Source organism: Pogoniulus pusillus, chromosome 27 (assembly GCF_015220805.1).
Source record: "Pogoniulus pusillus isolate bPogPus1 chromosome 27, bPogPus1.pri, whole genome shotgun sequence".
Classification (NCBI taxonomy): domain Eukaryota; kingdom Metazoa; phylum Chordata; class Aves; order Piciformes; family Lybiidae; genus Pogoniulus; species Pogoniulus pusillus.
Genome location: NC_087290.1, coordinates 16,246,864 through 16,263,891, shown reverse-complemented (window position 1 = coordinate 16,263,891; position 17,028 = coordinate 16,246,864). Strand labels below are relative to the sequence as shown.

At 46.7% G+C, this 17,028-nt stretch overlaps 1 protein-coding gene across 2 annotated transcripts in view; it reads right to left on the bottom strand.

The window, feature by feature from the left end:
• Positions 1-17,028, bottom strand: part of LHFPL3 (LHFPL tetraspan subfamily member 3) — a 208,644-nt gene that overhangs the window by 73,196 nt on the left and 118,420 nt on the right. The gene's annotated exons all lie outside the window — the stretch shown is intronic.

The following is a 17,028-nucleotide window of genomic DNA, read 5'->3' as shown; positions in this document are numbered from 1 at the left end:
CTGTATCCCCTTGTTCTGTTGCTGGTTGCCTGGGAGAAAAGCCCAACCCCACCTAGCTACAGCCTCCCTTCAGAGAGTTGTAGGCAGCAGTGAGGTCTGCCCTGAGCCTCCTCTTCTGCAGGCTGCACACCCCCAGCTCCCTCAGCCTCTCCTCACAGGGCTGTGCTCCAGGCCCTTCACCAGCTTCGTTGCCCTTCTCTGGACACCTTCCAGTATCTCAATACCTCTCTTGAATTGAAGGGCACAGAACAGTACTGAAGGTGTGGCCTGAGCAGTGCTGACTACAATTGCATTATGACTGTGCTGCCTTAATGACCCTGGGAAGAGGGGCACTGGTCACTCTCTTGCTCTTCCAGTCCTTGCTCAGTTGGCTGTGGTTTTGCCTGCTGCAGGATTCTGATAGGTATTCCTTTCTCTCTTTCTTGTGGTCTCTAATCTTTCCACTAACCCAGGCTAACAGATAACAAGTAAGCATTGATGATTTTTTTTGTGTCTGAGAGAGAGATTGGGAGGCTTTGAGCCCCTTCTGGGCTTTTCTTTGTCCAGGAGGGAATTTGGCTTTCTGTATTATTTCTCAATTGTATATAATTGCAAATACATGCAAATATATTGTGTATATGTGCTTGTAAATTCAGCTTTGCTGTAAACAGACCTTTATCTTACTTCCACGCCATCTGAGCTGGCCTGGTAAACTTTAAGTGGTGGAGGGGGGAAATTCCCCAACCCACTACACATACAGAGGCAACAGCAAGAGTTGGGGTTTTTTTTGTCAGTTGGCAGTACCACTTTAACTGAAGTATGTTTTATGCATAAGGTTTATACCCCTCAAAACCACAGGCAATTACATTGTTCTGCAAGGAAAAATAAGCCATCAATGTTGCTGTCAGTGTCTGCTCTGGTTTACCTAAGGAATCACCACACAACATCTCAAACACTAAAAAGTGCTAATCCTTGCCCTGCATGGACAGCCAGATGACATTGACCACCAGCTGCTCCAGGCTGGGGCAACCACATGAGTGCTGGGTAAGTATTAAGCACTGTCATCCTACCTACCTCTAATGCCCACAAACCAGAACCAATCCTGAACTCAAACTTGCTTTTGACAGCTGTGCAATTGCTGTAGACAAAGACTTGAAAGCATGTCTGCAGAAAGCATCTGATGCAGAACAAAACCTGCGCCTGAGGCATTTGACAAATTCTTCCTGAGCAGTTAATTTGTGTGAAAATATAACTGCTTATATTACTTTCAAGGACAATTAGGCTTAGAAACAAGGGCAATTAGATAAGGACTGATTTACTCAGCACATGCAGGTTGGACAAATTGTAGTTGCCTACAGACTCACAGAATTATCGAGGCTGGAACAGACCTCTGAGATCATCCAGTCCAGCCTAGGACCTAATTCCACCACATCAACCAGACCATGGCACTAAGTGCCACAGCCAAGCTTGCCTTAAACACCTCCAGGGACAGTGACTCCAACTCCACCACCTCCCTGGGCAGTCCATTCCAGTCTCTAATTCCCCTTTCCATCAGGAAGTGCTTCCTAACATCCAACCTAAAACCTCCTCTGGCACAGTTTCAGGCCATGCCCTCTCATCCTGTCACAGAGCCTGACCCCCATCTTACTACACCTTCCCTTCAGGTAGTTGCAGAGTGTGCTAAAGTCACCTCTGGGTCTCCTCTCCTCCAGGCTAACCCAGCTCAGCTCCCTCAGCCTCTCCTCAGCAGCCTTCCTGTCCAGTCCCTTCCCCATTCTCATTGTTCTCTTCTGGCTTCGCTCCAGCCTCTCAATATCTCTCTTGCAGTGAGGGCCCAGAGCTGCACACAGTGTTGGAGGTGAGGCCTTCAGAGCCAGACCAGGGCAGAATGACCTTCCTGGTGCTGCTGGCCACACTAGTGCTGATACAAGCCAAGATGCCCTTGGCCTTCTGTGCCAGCTGGGCACACTGCTGGCTCATGCCCAGCAGCTGTCACCCAGCACTGGCAGATGCCTCTCTGCCAGGCTGCTCTCCAGCCACTCATCCCCGTCTATAGAGCTGCATGGGGTTATTGTGGCCTAAGTGTAGGACTCTGCACTTAGTCCTGTCTAATCTCATCTCACTGGCCTCAGTCCATTGATTCAGTCTGGCCTAGTCCCTCTGCAGCATCCTTCTGCCCTCCAAGAGATCAAGTCCTTCTCTCACAACCAGGAGTCATCTGTGAATGTAGTAATGGTAGACTCAATCCCTTTATCAAGTCATCAATAATGATGTTGAACAGAACTGGACCCAGCACTGACCCCTGGGGAACACCACTGGTCAGCAGACACCAGCTGGATGTGACACCATTCACCACCACTCTCTGTGCCCACTCATCCAGCCAATTCTTAACCCAGCGAAGGGTGCATCTGTCCAAGCCATGTCACAGGCTTTACTGAAGTCTAGGTAGACCACATCCACAGCCCTCCCCTCCTCTACCAGACAGGTCACCCAGTCGTAGAATGAGATCAGACTGGTTAGGTAGGACCTTTCTTTCCTAAAGCCTACATGCTGTTTGATGGCACTCAGAGTGATCTGCTACATAACCTGGCCAGGCACCGAGGTCAGGCTGACCTCAGATGCTGCTGCATGCCTCATCACAGAATCACAGAATCAACCAGGATGGAAATGACCTTTGAGATCATTGAGTCCAACCTATCACCTAACACCTTCTAGGTAACTAAACCATGGCACCAAGTGCCTCATCCAGCCTCCTTTTAAACACCTCCAGGGACGGTGACTCCACCACCTCTATGGGCAGTCCATTCCAATGCCAGTCACTCTTGCTGTGAAGAACTTCTTCCTAACATCCAGCCTAAACCTGCCCCAGTGCAGCTTGAGGCTGTGTCCCCTTGTTCTGCCCCTGGTTGCCTGGGAGAAGAGACCAACCCCACCTGGCTACAACTTCCCTTTACACAATTCCATAAAATCTTCCTAAGTGAACAAGAGGGAAGGGCCTCAAGCTGCCACTGGTTGGGTTTAGACTGGACATTAGGAAAATTTTTGTCACAAACAGAGTGGGCAGACATTGGATTGACCTCCCCAGGGAGATGGTTGAGGCACCAACTGTGTCTATCTTTAAAAGTCATTTGGATGTGATGCTTGAGGATATGGTTTAAGGGTGGACTTTGCAGAGTAGGGATAATGGTTGGACTTGACAATCCGGGGGAGTCTTTTCTAACCAGAAGATTTCTGTGTGAGTCTGGGTGTGATTTTGGAGACAAACTGTACAATAAGTTTCCTTCTTGAGCTGATTACACACATTTCCAGGAAGATTATTTCTCACAGTGAACACGTAAGTATTGCCCTAACAGCTGTGAGGGACTTCACTGAAGTGGTGCATTCAATTTGGATACTCTGGCATGGGTGAAAAGGTCTGCATTTACCCAGGCAGGTGTGAACAGATCTTTCCTATATAACAGCCACTACCAAATCAGTTTACACCTGGAGATGTTCAAAATGGAGCAAGCTTAATGCTTACTTAACGATCAATGGATCTGGATTTTCCTTCTAAAGTGTAGCAATCATGATCAAATGCCAACATCTGTGGGGCTTTTGTTTGTTTTTTAGATTACACAGCACAGCAGACACATGTTCTCAGTACTTCCTTAAAAAGAACTTTGTTCTTTTCCACCTAGCCAATTAAAATTACAAACCCTTATCTCAGAAACTCAGTGCAGTTTCCCAGCTGAGTTGCTCAGATTTCCAATTAATTCATCTTTCCTGTATTCTGTTCCTATGCTAGCTCAACTTTCTGGAGTCCTTCTGCCATTGCAGTTGGATTTCTCCCCTAAACTGTGGCTGGACTAGATCCCTATGCATAAAGGCAGATATCAAATAAAGGCCACTATTTTTATCACAGAATCACAGAATATTAGAGGTTGGAAGGGACCTCAGGAGATCATCCAGTCCAACCTCTCTGCCAAGGCAGGATTCCCTAGGGTAGTTCACACAGGAACACATCCAGGTGAGTTTGGAAAGTCTCCAGAAAGGGAGACTCCATAACCTCCCTGGGCAGTCTGTTCCAGGGCTCTGTCTCCCTCATGCTAAAGAAGTTCATCTTCATGTTGAGGTGAAACCTTCTATGTTCCAGTTTGTATCCATTGCTCCTTCTCTTACTATTGCTAACTACCAAAAAGAGATTGGCCTCGTGCAGTTGACAGCCACCCCTCAGATATTTATAGCCATTGATCAGATCCCCTCTCATACTTCTCCAGACTAAGCAGCCCCAGGGCTCTTATTCTCTCTCCATAGGGAAGATGCTTAAGTACCCCACTCATCCTCGTGGCTCTCCACGGTACTCTCTCCGGCAGGTCCCTGTCTCTCCTGAATTGAGTCAAAAAATTGACACAGTATTGCAGATGTGGTCTCAGTAGGGCAGAGTAGAGGGGGAGAAGAAGCTCTCTAGGCCTGCTGGCCACACTTGATGCTATAGCATCTTTGGCTACAGAGTTGGCTTGCTTTTTACTAGGTCATTGCTGGTCAACACCTTCACATGCAGGAATCATACTTTACTTGTGACGGTCAGCATGAGCAAGATGAGATAACCTCAAGTCTTCCCTGGCTGAGGGAACATTTTGCACTGAATGCCTTTAAGAATACAGCCATCTTGCATAATAGGAAGCTGGTAATGATTCATTTATCAGCTACAAGGCTGAAAAGACAGGTATAAAATCCACCTACACATCTATTTTGTATCACTGGAAACTTTTACATTCTAATCCTTCTAAAGGGGATTACAAGATGGGTTTTTTTCCTGCAGAAGGGTATGATTTGGAGTTATATACAAATTTTACAAGTGGAAACCAGTTTATGTAATTTCAGTGAAACTGCTAAGAGATTATTTCATAACACAGACACGAGTCCCATGTCTCTGTCTCAGCTGCCACTGTCTCTGATGGCAGTGTGACTGAAATGGAAATGTAACAGAGGCTACTACCCTTTAACTACTATGTAGTTCTAATATAAATGCAGCAACTTTGGGATTTGGAAAGCTCATCTACTGAATGAAAAGACTTCTATCATCAGCTCCTACAGAGGTTTTGAATCAAGTCACGAGAAAGCCACAGCAATATTGGTTGAAGGTAGTGCTCTGTGTGGAAGCCAAGGACATCAGATTAGCACCACCTTCCTCAGCATGCAGACAGCCCAGCCTAGGACCTCTGCAGCTAATCAAGACCTCTCATGAGAAGCAGTAGGGGGAACCTGATAAACAACTGACACCACTCAGAACAATCTGGGCAACAAAACTATCAGGGCTACAAAGTTGATGAAGGGGCTGGAGCAGTGCCCTGTGAGGAGAGGCTGAGGGACCTGGGGCTTTTCAGTCTGGTGAAGACAAGACTTGGAGAGGATCTAATCAATGTTTATAAATAGATGAGGGCTGAATGTCAAGAGGGAGGGGACAAACTCTTCTCAGCTGCACCCTGTGATAGCACAAGGGGTAATGGGTATAAACTACAGCACAAGAAGTGCCACCTCAACATGAGGAAGAACTTTTTGACTGTAAGGGTGACAGAGCCTGGGCACAGGCTGCCCAGAGAGGTTGTGGAGTCTCCTTCTCTGGAGACTCTCCAGCCCTGTCTGGATATGTTCCTGTGCAACCTGTGCTAGATTCTCTGGTCCTGCTCAAGTTGGACTCAACGATCTATGGAAGTCCCTTACAGCCCCTAACATCCTGTGAGCCTGTGATCTGTGTTCCTGTGAGCTGTAAAACCAACAGGATTTGCATCCACATTGCTTTCCTTTCAGATGCCGGAGAAAGCTCCTAAGAGGAGCTTTGTAAGGATGGCCCTGGGCTTCCTCCAGGTCCTTCCTCTAATTTTCTTGCAAGATGTGGGCTAACAAATTGCTTCTCCTACATACTGGAGCCTGGTGAAGCTTATCAAAGTTTAAAGAATGAGTAAATAGTAGTCAAGCATGCTTGATATACATTTACTTCTTAACAGCTTTTTTTCTCACATAAACAGCTAACAGAAACTGTCACTGGTTTTCCTTTAGGCCTCTGAGTGACAAGACAAATTATTCGTACTGAGAGGGAGTCCAGGATTTTGCCTCCTGGGATGAAAGGATGCAGATATGACACTTTCAGGGACTGGAAACAGACACTGAATTGTTGCTGGCACTGACAGACTTGTGACTCTGACCAAGCTAATATTATCACAGCTTGTGCTCTGTGCATGAGCTGGAATGGTAATTAGCAAGCAAGCAGTTCATGATCCTACGGTTGTGCCAAATATGGTGACAGAGTAATATTATATCATTGCATGGAATGAGGTTCTAGCTATAAAAAGCTGTTATACAGGAAGCCAGCACTGAGAAATTCCCGCTGGCAGGACTCCTCTCTCATCTTCATTCTTTTCCTGACAACATACTCGATCTGCCTGCATGCAGAGTACAACAGTGGCAAGCTTCTTGGTAAGAGCAAACAAAATGGAAGAGGAATTACACTGGCCAGCTGTTTGCTTTCCATACCCACACATGCAACAGCCTCCAAGTCTCCGTGGTTCCCAAAACTGAGCAGTTCTTTGCCTCCAGGTCTTTCTCTAAAAGGTACTTACAAACCCAACAATCTGTTCAACTCCAATGAATTGAATAGAGATTTGTCAGCCACGATGATGGAGGAAACGTTGAGAACAACCCTGTGCTGGGCTGCAGCAAGAGAGGTGTGGCCAGCAGGGCAAGGGAGGGGATTCTGCCCCTTTAATCTGCTCTCCTGAGACCCCACCTGGAGTCCTGTGTGTAGTTCTGGAGGCCCCCAACACGAGGAGGAAATGGAACTGTTGGAGGCAGTCCAGAGGAGGCCATGAAGATGCTGAGAGGGCTGCAGCAGCTCTGCTATGAGGACAGGCTGAGAGAGCTGAGGCTCTGCAGCCTGGAGAAGAGAAGGCTTTGAGAGACCTCGGAGTGGCCTTCCAGTATTTGAAGAGGGCCTACAGGAGAGCTGGGGAAGGACTATTGACAAGGTCGTGTAATGACAGGATAAGGAGTAATGGGTTTAAACTGGCATAGGGGAGATTGAAACTGGATGTTAGGAAGAAGTTGTTTGCAGTGAGGGTGGTGAGACACTGGCACAGGTTGCCCAGGGAGGCTGTGGCTGCTCCCTCCCTGGAGGTGTTCAAGGCCAGGTTGGATGAGGCCTTGAGTGACCTGTTCTAGTGGGAGGTGTCCCTGCCTGTGGTGGGGGGTTGGAACTGGCTGATCTTTGAGGTCCCTTCCAACTTAAACCATTCTATGACTCTGATTCTATGACACTGGTGTGACATTCTCATTTAACATGACACATGACACATGAAGGAACTGCTTCTTCACATGGCATTTTTTTTTGGTCAGATCAGAGTTACATGATGCAATTTTGGCTTGGCTTTGCTTGGTAACAAAATTTACTATTGAAAGGGTTTGTTTTGAATGCTGTCACGGAGGAGTGTTACAGCTTTCTAATTTAATGTAAACTTCGGTTTGCAGAGCCTGGTCCTTAGCCAAACCACATCAAACTACAGCATACTGCAATTTTCTGGATTTAATTAATGGATAAACTCAACAGAAGGGCAGTGTAGGCTACAGCAGACAGACTGCAGAACGGCACAGAGTAGGCATTGCTTGAGATTTTACAGCCGATGTTTGATCACAACTTATTAATACAAGCAGGGAAACCATTTATGATTTTGGCAAAGAGAAGGAAGAGATGAAAATAATCCTGCCTTCAGTGACCTGAAATGAGAATATGAATAAAAATCATTCTGAAGCTAACTGTTTTTTAAAAAATACATATTTTTTGAGGGACAAACTTTGATAAGCTAGAGAAACTACCTCATAATAACGGGGACAGCAATGTGTCCTTGTGGCCAAGAAAGCCAATGGCAGCCTGAGGTGTATCAGGAAAGGTGTGGCCAGCAGGGATAGGGAGGTTCTTCTGCCCCTCTGCTCTGCCCTACTGAGATCACACCTGCAATATTGTGTCCAGTTTTGGGCTCCTCACTTCAGAACCGACAGGGACCTGATGGACAGAGTCCAGCAGAGAGCCATGAGTATGAGCTGGGGACTTGAGCATCTCCCCTATGAAGAGAGACTGAGAGCCCTGGGGCTGTTTAGTCTGGAGAAGAGAAGGCTGAGAGGGGATCTGAGCAATGTGTACAAATACCTGAGAGGTGATTGTCAAGGGATGGGACCAATCTCTTTTTGATGGCCATCAGCAGTAAGACAAGGAGCAACAGCTACAAACTGAAACAGAGAAGGTTTCAGCTCAACATGAGGAGAAACTTCTTTAGAGTGAGGCTGAGAGAGAGAGAGAGAGAAATTAGTAGATTCAGACTGGATGTCAGGAAGAAGTTGTTCAGCGTGAGAGTGGTGAGAGCCTGGAATGGGTTATCCAGGGAGGTGGTGGAAGCCCCATCCCTGTAGGTGTTTATGGCCAGGCTGGATGAGGCTCTAGACAGCCTGATCTAGCATGAGGTGTCCCTGCCCATGGCAGAGAGTTTGGAACTGGATGATCCTTGTGGTCCCTTCCAACCCTGACTGATTCTGTGATTCTATGGAGCATGCTAACAGCAACAGCATATTAGCAACACATTAAACAATCAGCCAGCCAGACTACTGCTTCAGAGTAACAGCTTGTATGACATCCTGGTCTTGTCCAGTTCCATTTATATGACTACTTAAGGGTATTTGACAGTCATGACTGGAAGTGACTGGAAAACAGGGTAACTCATCCATGCAGTACATCAATGGTCATTGATCAACCACTGAGGGAGTGACTTCAAAACAGCCACCAAGAACTCAGACAACTTTTATCTGTCCTCTACTTTGTCAGTTGCCATGCCATGAAAGGAGCATAAACAATAAAACCAGTTGCAAGAGGAAATTAAATCAAAGGAGAGAAGGAGAGGAAAAGTATTCTTGAATGTGCTGAGCCTCTCCTCCACCTCTCTCTCCGCTGTGCTGGCAGAGAACACTGACTCGGCACACTGGAAGCAGTGAAACACCTGCAGCACAAACAGTTGCTGGGCAAATGTCTACATCTGCTTTTGGTCACTGGCCAGACAGAGAAACATCTCCTGTGAAAGCAGACAGAGATTCCAGAAGTTGTTTGGCAGGGGATAAGATCAATAGTCACTGGAGAGATTTCTCTGGGGAAAGCTGAGATGCAAGCTCAGGGTCATCACTACGTTCTCTGCCAAAACATGGCTATGATTCTCAGAACAGCATCACAGAAAGCATCCTATTGGAAGAGACCTCCAGGATCATCCAGCCCAACCTTCACAGAATCACAGAATGTCAGGGGCTGGAAGTGGCCTCAAAAGCTCATCCAGTCCAACCCTCCTGCCAGAGCAGGAGCACCCAGAGCAGATCACACAGGGATACATTCAGGCAGGTCTTGAATATCTCCAGAGAAGGAGACTCCACAGCCTCTCTGGGCAGCCTGTGCCAGTGCTCTGGGACCCTTACAGTAATGAAGTTCCCCCTTGTGCTGAGGTGGAACCTCCTGTGCTGCAGCTTCCATCCATTGCTCCTTGTCCTACCCCAGGGTGCAGTGAGCAGAGCCTGTCCCCCCACCTCCTGACCGCCAGCCCTCAGAGATTTAGAAACATTTATTAAATCCCCTCTCAGTCTTCTCTTCTCCAGACTGAACAGCCCCAGGTCCCTCAGCCTCCCCTCATCAGGCAGTGTTCCAGTTCCCTAATCATCCTCATAGCCCTCTGCTGGACCCTCTCCCAGTCTCCCCTCTTAAACTGGGAAACCCAAACCTGAACGCAGTAAACCCTTAGCATGCAGGGGAGACAGGCACCTGGGAGGCAGTAATATGGGGCAGCCTCCTCTGAAAAGGGAGAGGTGGAAGCAGAAGGAAGCAGCCTTGTTGCTCTCCAGCTAGAAATGCTAAGGTTTAACTAAAGTCATTAGAATCATTTAAATCTGCTTTCTAAAGCAGCGCTTGCCAATATTGCAAACGGACTGGCACAGAGGCAAGACAAGTTCTGAAGGGATGATAAAGGCATCGACTTTTGTATGGTTTCTTTCAATGCCCCTGAGGCACATGCATATGTCTTTATGCCTCCACAGCTTGTCAGGAGCTATTCTTCATTTATCTCTGGTACAGCTCTTCCTGATCTCCTAACAGCTGTGCTTGGAAGAAGAGAGAAATGGACAATAGGCCCAGAGACTGCTCAACTGCATTGCTTCTTCATTAAAGCTGACATTTGGCAGTGAGACTTTGCTGCCTCTCAGGAGCTGATGTCTCACTGAAGAGAATAGCAGCAGTGGAGCTAACAGTGCAGTGGCACCAGGAGTGGCAATGCCTCTCCCACTGAGCATCTGAGCTTTGGCTTGTGGAAGAGAGCCTGAGAGAATGAGAGCTCCAGCACTGGTGAAGTTTTTCTCTTTTTTGCCTTTGTCCTATTAAAGGGGAGATTACCCTTTTACCTAGGACCAAGCCTGCAAGATTGCTGAGCCTCCTCAAACCACCGAATCATAGAATCAACCAGGTTGGAAGAGACCTCCAAGATCATCCAGTCCAACCTCGCACCCAGCCCTGTCCAATCAACCAGACCAAGGCACTAAGTGCCTCAGCCAGGCTTTGCTTCAACATCTCCAGGGACAGTAACTCCACCACCTCCCTGGGTAGCCCCCTCCAATGCCAATCACTTTCTCTGACAACAACTTCCTCCTAACATCCAGCCTATACCACCCCGACACTAGATATTCATAAACATTTACTAGATCCCCTCTCAGTCTTCTCTTCTCCAGACTAAACAGCGACAGGTCTCTCAGCCTCTCCTCATCAGGCACTGTTCCAGTCCTCTAATCATCCTCATAGCCCTACATTGGACCTCCTCTCTTTGGAGGTCCCTTCCAACCCAGGAGGGTCAACACTTCTGTGTGATTCTTAAGGGAGCCATGCCAGTAGCTCCCTTCCCCACTACAGCACAAAAGCAGTAAGAGTTAACATCAGAAATTTCCACCTGAATAGAAGAAAGTCTCTGTAACCAGGGCAACCAAGCAGTGGAATGGACAGGTTCTCATTTCAGCGTGGATGGGGTGAGAATTAGTATGATTACTACAGGACACATCAGTGTGATTACTACAGGACACATCAGTGTGATTATTACAGCACACATCAGTGTGATTATTACAGCACGCAGGCTGCCGACAATTCCTTCTACATCAATACTATTTCTCTTTTGGTGGCAAGGAAGAATTTCATGCCTAGGGAGCAGTATTCAAAAGCAAGTATTTTGGCAAGGGCTCTATAGAGTTTCTAAATGGATCAGATTTGCTAGAGGTGAGAACACCTTTGTCACAGAGCAGGACCTATGTTATTTACAGGGTCATAGTGTCATAGGATGTTAGGGGTTGGAATGGACCTCCATAGATCATCAAGTCCAACCCCCCTGACAGAGCAGGACCAGAGAATCCCCACTCAGCCTCCTTTTCTCCAGACTAAACAAGCCCAGTCCCCTCAGCCACTCCTATTATAGGATGTGAAAAGGAAGCAATGGTGATATCTACTTCCAGACTGACTGGAACAAACACCTTTAGCATTTAACTTTAGCAAATTCTATTTAGAGGCTCAAGATCATTATAAGAGCCAGCAGCCCAGCAGATCTGTTGTGGCTAGCAATAGCACTCACACTTAGAAAGCAAAGGAGCCATCTGAAAGTAAGCTTTCATCCCGGGTGTTACAAGTGCAGGTATACAGTAATCAGATTTTCCTAGTAGGCAGAGTCATATAGGATAATTCAAGTGGCACAGAAGAACAGGCTGAATTAAAAACCAAGACCAAACAGAGCTGAGATTTCATAGAGTGAATATCTACCCCTACAACTTGTCCTATAAGGAGGACATTCTGTCTGATCTGGTCTTCAATCTGAAGATAACTGGGGAGACAGCTTGAGGCATTTGGAAATACCTACAAGTGATGGCATTTTTCCTGATGAGCATATGCACCGTGAGAAACTGTGCTCAAAACAAAACACAGCTATGAGGGCTGGCTGGTATGAGGGCTGGGTGTCAAGAGGGAGGGGACAAACTCTTCTTGGTTGCACCCTGGGATAGGACAAGGGGCAGTGGATGTGAACTACAGCACAGGAAGTTTCACCTCAACATGAAGAAGAACTTTACTTTAAGGGTCATGGAGCACTGGAACAGGCTGCCCAGAGAGGTTGTGGAGTCTCCTTCTCTGGAGCCTTTCAAGGCCTGTCTGGATGCATTCTTCTGTGACCTGAGCTAGTGGTTCTGCTCTGTAAGAGGACCTGGACTCAACGATCTATGGAGATCACTTCCAAGCCCTAACATTCTGTGATCCTGTGAGGGAGTTCAATCTGGTCTGGTCCTTAATCTGGAAGACAGTTAGGGAAACAGCTTAAGGCATTTGGAAGTACCTCCTAGTGATGGGATTTCTCCTGATGAGCATATGTACCGTAGGAAACTGTGCCGCTGCTGCTCAAAACAAAATGCAGATTTGCAGCCTGTGACTGCTAGTTGGAATTTTGAGCCTGCTCTTTTTTTTGTTTCCCTCACAGAGCACCCCATTAACCTGAACAGTGCTATTTATATCTCTGCAAGGCTTCCTAGTCTAAGTAAGAGCTGCTGTGTTTGGAATGTGGGTTTTATTTCAGATGCATGGGAGCAGAGCGCCGAGATTGCACCAGAGACAAGCTGGCTTGAAAGGCTGAGGAAAGAGCATCAGCTGAGCACTGTGAAAAGCAGATAAAGAAACAAGGGATAGAGAGACAGAGAGAGAGGATGAATGAGCTGAACGATAAAATAGTCTCATAACAAGTCCCAGACATTTGAATATTTATTTTGAATTATTCTGGTTCTGATAGCCCCCAAAGAGCACTTTTAAGTGCTTAATTTGCTTTGCTCCATTGATTTTAATTAATCTTGCCCTAGGCTTTCAAACTTGATGAGCATGGAGAACATGAGGGTGAAAAATAAACCCAGAAAGCAGCCTGCTTCCTTACTGTAGAATATTCCTTGTTCCTTAACCACCTCACAGCATGGACAACCGCAATGGGGATATGCCTGTCTTGGACACGAGCGCTCATCGCACCATGGGCATCACCCTTCTAGGTAGGGGTTCTGCCTTCCTGAGCTGAATTAAAGCAGAAGACAAATATCTAATGCTGCTATCTGGATGGATCACAGAATCACAGAACTTTATAGAGGCTGGAAGGGACCTCCAGAGATCATCATAATGGAGCATTTCTCTTACGAGGAGAGCTGGAGGGAGCTTAGGGCTCTGCTGCTTGGAGAAGAGGAGACTTAGAGGTGACCTCATGAATGTTTATAAATATGTAAAGGGTGAGTGCCAGGAGAATGGAGTTAGGCTCTGCTGCATGATGTCTGGTGACAGAATAAGAGGCAATGAGTGGAAATGGAGGCATAGGAAATTTCATGTAAAGATGAGGAGGATTTTTTTCCTTGTGAGGGTGACAGAACCCTGGAATAGGCTGCCCAGGGGAGCTGTGGGGTCTCTCTCTGTGGAGATAGTCAAGACCTGCCTGGACATGTTCCTGTGTGATCTGCTCTAGGTGATTCTGTTCTGGCAGGGGAGTTGGACTGGATGAACTTTCAAGGTCCTTTCCAGCTCCTGACATTCGGTGATTCTGTGATCGAGGCCAAACCTCCTGCCAAGGCAGGATCCCCTAGGGTAGTTCACACAGGAACATATCCTGGTGGGCTTGGAAAGTCTCCAGAGAAGGAGACTCCACAACCTCTCTGAGTAGCCTGTGCCAGGGCTCTGTCACTCTCACTATAAAGAAGCTTCTCCTCATGTTAGGATGAAATTTTCTGTTCCAGTTTGTATCCATTGCTCCTTGTCTTATTGCTGCTGACCACTAAAAAGAGATTGGCCCCCTCCACTTGACACCCATCCCCCAGATATTTATAGACATTGTTCAGCTCTCCTCTCAGGCTTCTCCAGACTGAGGGCTCTCAGTCTCTCTCCATAGGAGAGATGTTCAAGTCTTCCAGTCATCCTTGTGGCTCTCTGCTGGACTCTCTCCAGCAGGTCCCTGTCTCTCCTGAACTGGGGAGCCCAAAATTGGACACAGTATTGCAGATGTGGTCTCACTAGGGCAGAGCAGAGGGGGAGAAGAAGCTCCCTAGGCCTGCTGGACACACTTTTACTGATGTACCCCAGGCTGCCATTGGCTCTCTTGGCCACAAGAACACATTGCTGGCCCATGCAGAACTTGCTGTCCACCAGGACTCCAAGATCTTTCTCCATGGAGCTGCTTTCCAGCAGAGCAGTCCCCAACCTGTACCTTGTTCCCCAACATCACTGCCTCAGAACAAGGTGTACTGGCTCATCCTTGTCTCTCTGGGATTCCTTTGCACACCCGAAGAGGTGCCACTGCTCAGTAATTGTCCTTCTGTTCCCCAGGAAAGCAGGACCCAACCAGTGTGTCTCCATTCTTCCTAGTACCTCTTCTTCAACAGCTGTCAGTAGCAGACTGCACAGAAAGGAAACACTGTGTGGGGCAAATATGCAGGGATATCTCCCTACTCTGTGGCATTTTGCAGGTCAGGGACTTCTTGAGCCAGAGGCAGCATCTAATCACTACAATGAATTTTTTCGTGCCATGTGTTTCTCCAGTCCCTTTTTGAATCCTGTAATGAGCAGATATGAGTTCTTTCTTTTTAATACAAACTGCTTGGTTCTGCAATTTGTGGGGCAGTCTAACACAAAAATGATGGGAAAGACAAAACATTTTGAGCCTTATAATAAGCAGGGAAAGAGTTTTGTTACACTGTTCAACATGCTGCAGTGTACTAAGATCAAAGAGCACTGCTACCTTCCGTTCAGGAGCACAAGCAAGAACAAAACAAGTATTTAAAATGCATTTGCAAAGTAGCTGTATCTTCCTTTCCTAAAGCTGATCCTGGTATTTTTAATACCTGCTGCTTAGCTGATGGTTGCCTCTGCCTATCAGCATGAAGCTTCAAAGGATGTCTGGCTTGGGTGATATCTAATGTTGATTTAATTTAAAACAGAGCAAGACAGGGCTGTAAAAATGGGAACTGGTCAGCAAGAACGGCATAAATCAAATGCTGTAGCAGGGAAGATTTTTCAGCTGTCCTTTCCTTGAGTAAAGAGAATAAAATATATAGGTCACAACCATGACTCTTGCAGTCCTTAAACTGCTGCCCAAACAGGGGGACTCAGAGGGATGGTTTCATTTTTCACCATGCTACAAGATAGAGGATGGAAACAGAAGCATCTGACATGGTTCTGCAGCACTTTCAAAGAGCCACTGACAGAGTTCCATTTCAGGTGATATGTAAATCATGGTGTAAAAGATAAGCAGTGACGTGGCCTGCAAACACTGTGGGGAACAGATGCATCAATAAAGAGTTGCTTCTCTATGTGATAGAAGTTTACTTGTCAAGTGAGACAAAGACCCAGACTGAAATGAATGGTGATGATGATATTTATGTATAACCTACAGTAACTAGAGAATAGACAAACAGACAAAAATAAAATCACAGAGAGAGTGACTGGCATTGGAATGGGCTGCCCAGAGAGGTGGGCAGGACCATACAATCTAGCTCAGGTCTCACAGGAATGCATAGGTAGAGCTTTAAAGTCTCCAGAGAAGGAGACTCCACAGCCTCTCTGGGCAGCCTGTGCCAGTGCTCTGGGACCCTTACAGTAAAGAAGTTCCCCCTTTGTGTTGAGGTGGAACCTCCTGTGCTGCAGCTTCCATCCATTGCTCCTTGTCCTGCCCCAGGGAGCAGTGAGCAGAGCCTGCCCCCCTCTCCTGACCCCCAGCCCTCAGATACTTACAAACATTTACTAAATCCCCTCTCAATCTTCTCTTTTCCAGACGGGGCAAAGAGTCTGTGGATGACTGTGGGAAGCTGAGTGGTTGCTGTATCACCAAAGTCCTAAGGTCCTGAGGTACTCCTCAGAAGATGGAACTCATTTCTCCAGACCCATTCAGCTCTTTAGCAGCTGCATGCCCCATCAATATGTGTGCAGCACTGTTGGTGCACTTAGAGCGTGCCCTAAGAGAAATGGGAACCTCATCCACTCCCATGCAGCCTTTTCAGACTGCTCCAATGATGGTGTGAAAGTGGATGTTTAGATAATTTCCCCCATCTGACAGGGAAATGGTACCTGGAGACTCATTTTGTAGGCATAGGTTTTAGCCAGGAAAATCACACACACACAAATAAATTTACTTTTAAAAGAATCATAGAATCAGTCAGAGTTGGAAGAGACCACAAGGATCATCCAGTTCCACCCCCCTGCCATAGACAGGGACACCTCACACTAGATCAGGCTGTTTAGAGCCTCATCCAGCCTGGCCCTAAACATCTGAAACAGTAAGGGTGCTAGCATTCATCTGCATGCAGGTTCCCTTAGAAATTCAGGCTTGGTTTCTAAATCACAGATATTCTTCAGCATTCATGGTAGCTCCAAATGAAGCCATATCTCCAGCTTAATACATATTTGCGTGGTGAACTCAACCATCCATCTCCAAAGTTGAATGCTCTAATTCAGAGCATTCAAGATTTACTAATGTAGCTCTCAAATTGTAATGCAGATAACAGTGGCTCTCTGTGAAAGCATTCAATTTAGAGATAAAATAGAAAAGGACTCTATTCTGCATTTCAGTATTGATATAATTTAAATGCCACAACAGTGCAATTCATTCTTGCGTGACTTTGACTAACTGCCAGCACAAAGATGGCGTGTGGGGAGAGAGAGAGGAAAAGGGGGGGAAAAACAAACTCAAAGATGTTATAAAAAAAATAAGTATAGTGGGGGAAATGCTTGTTTCTGTGCTAGGAAGTGTACCTACCATTTGTGGCACAACTCCAGTTAAGACTCTACAGGTAAATTAATTGCAGAATCTTGGTAGTTGGAAGGGATCTCCAGGGTTTGAGTCCAACGCCCCTGCAAAGCAGCATCCCCTAGGATTGCCCAGGAATGCATTCAGGCAGGTTTTGAAAGTCTCCAGAGCAGGAGACTCCACAACCTCTCTGGGCAGTCTTTTTCAGGGT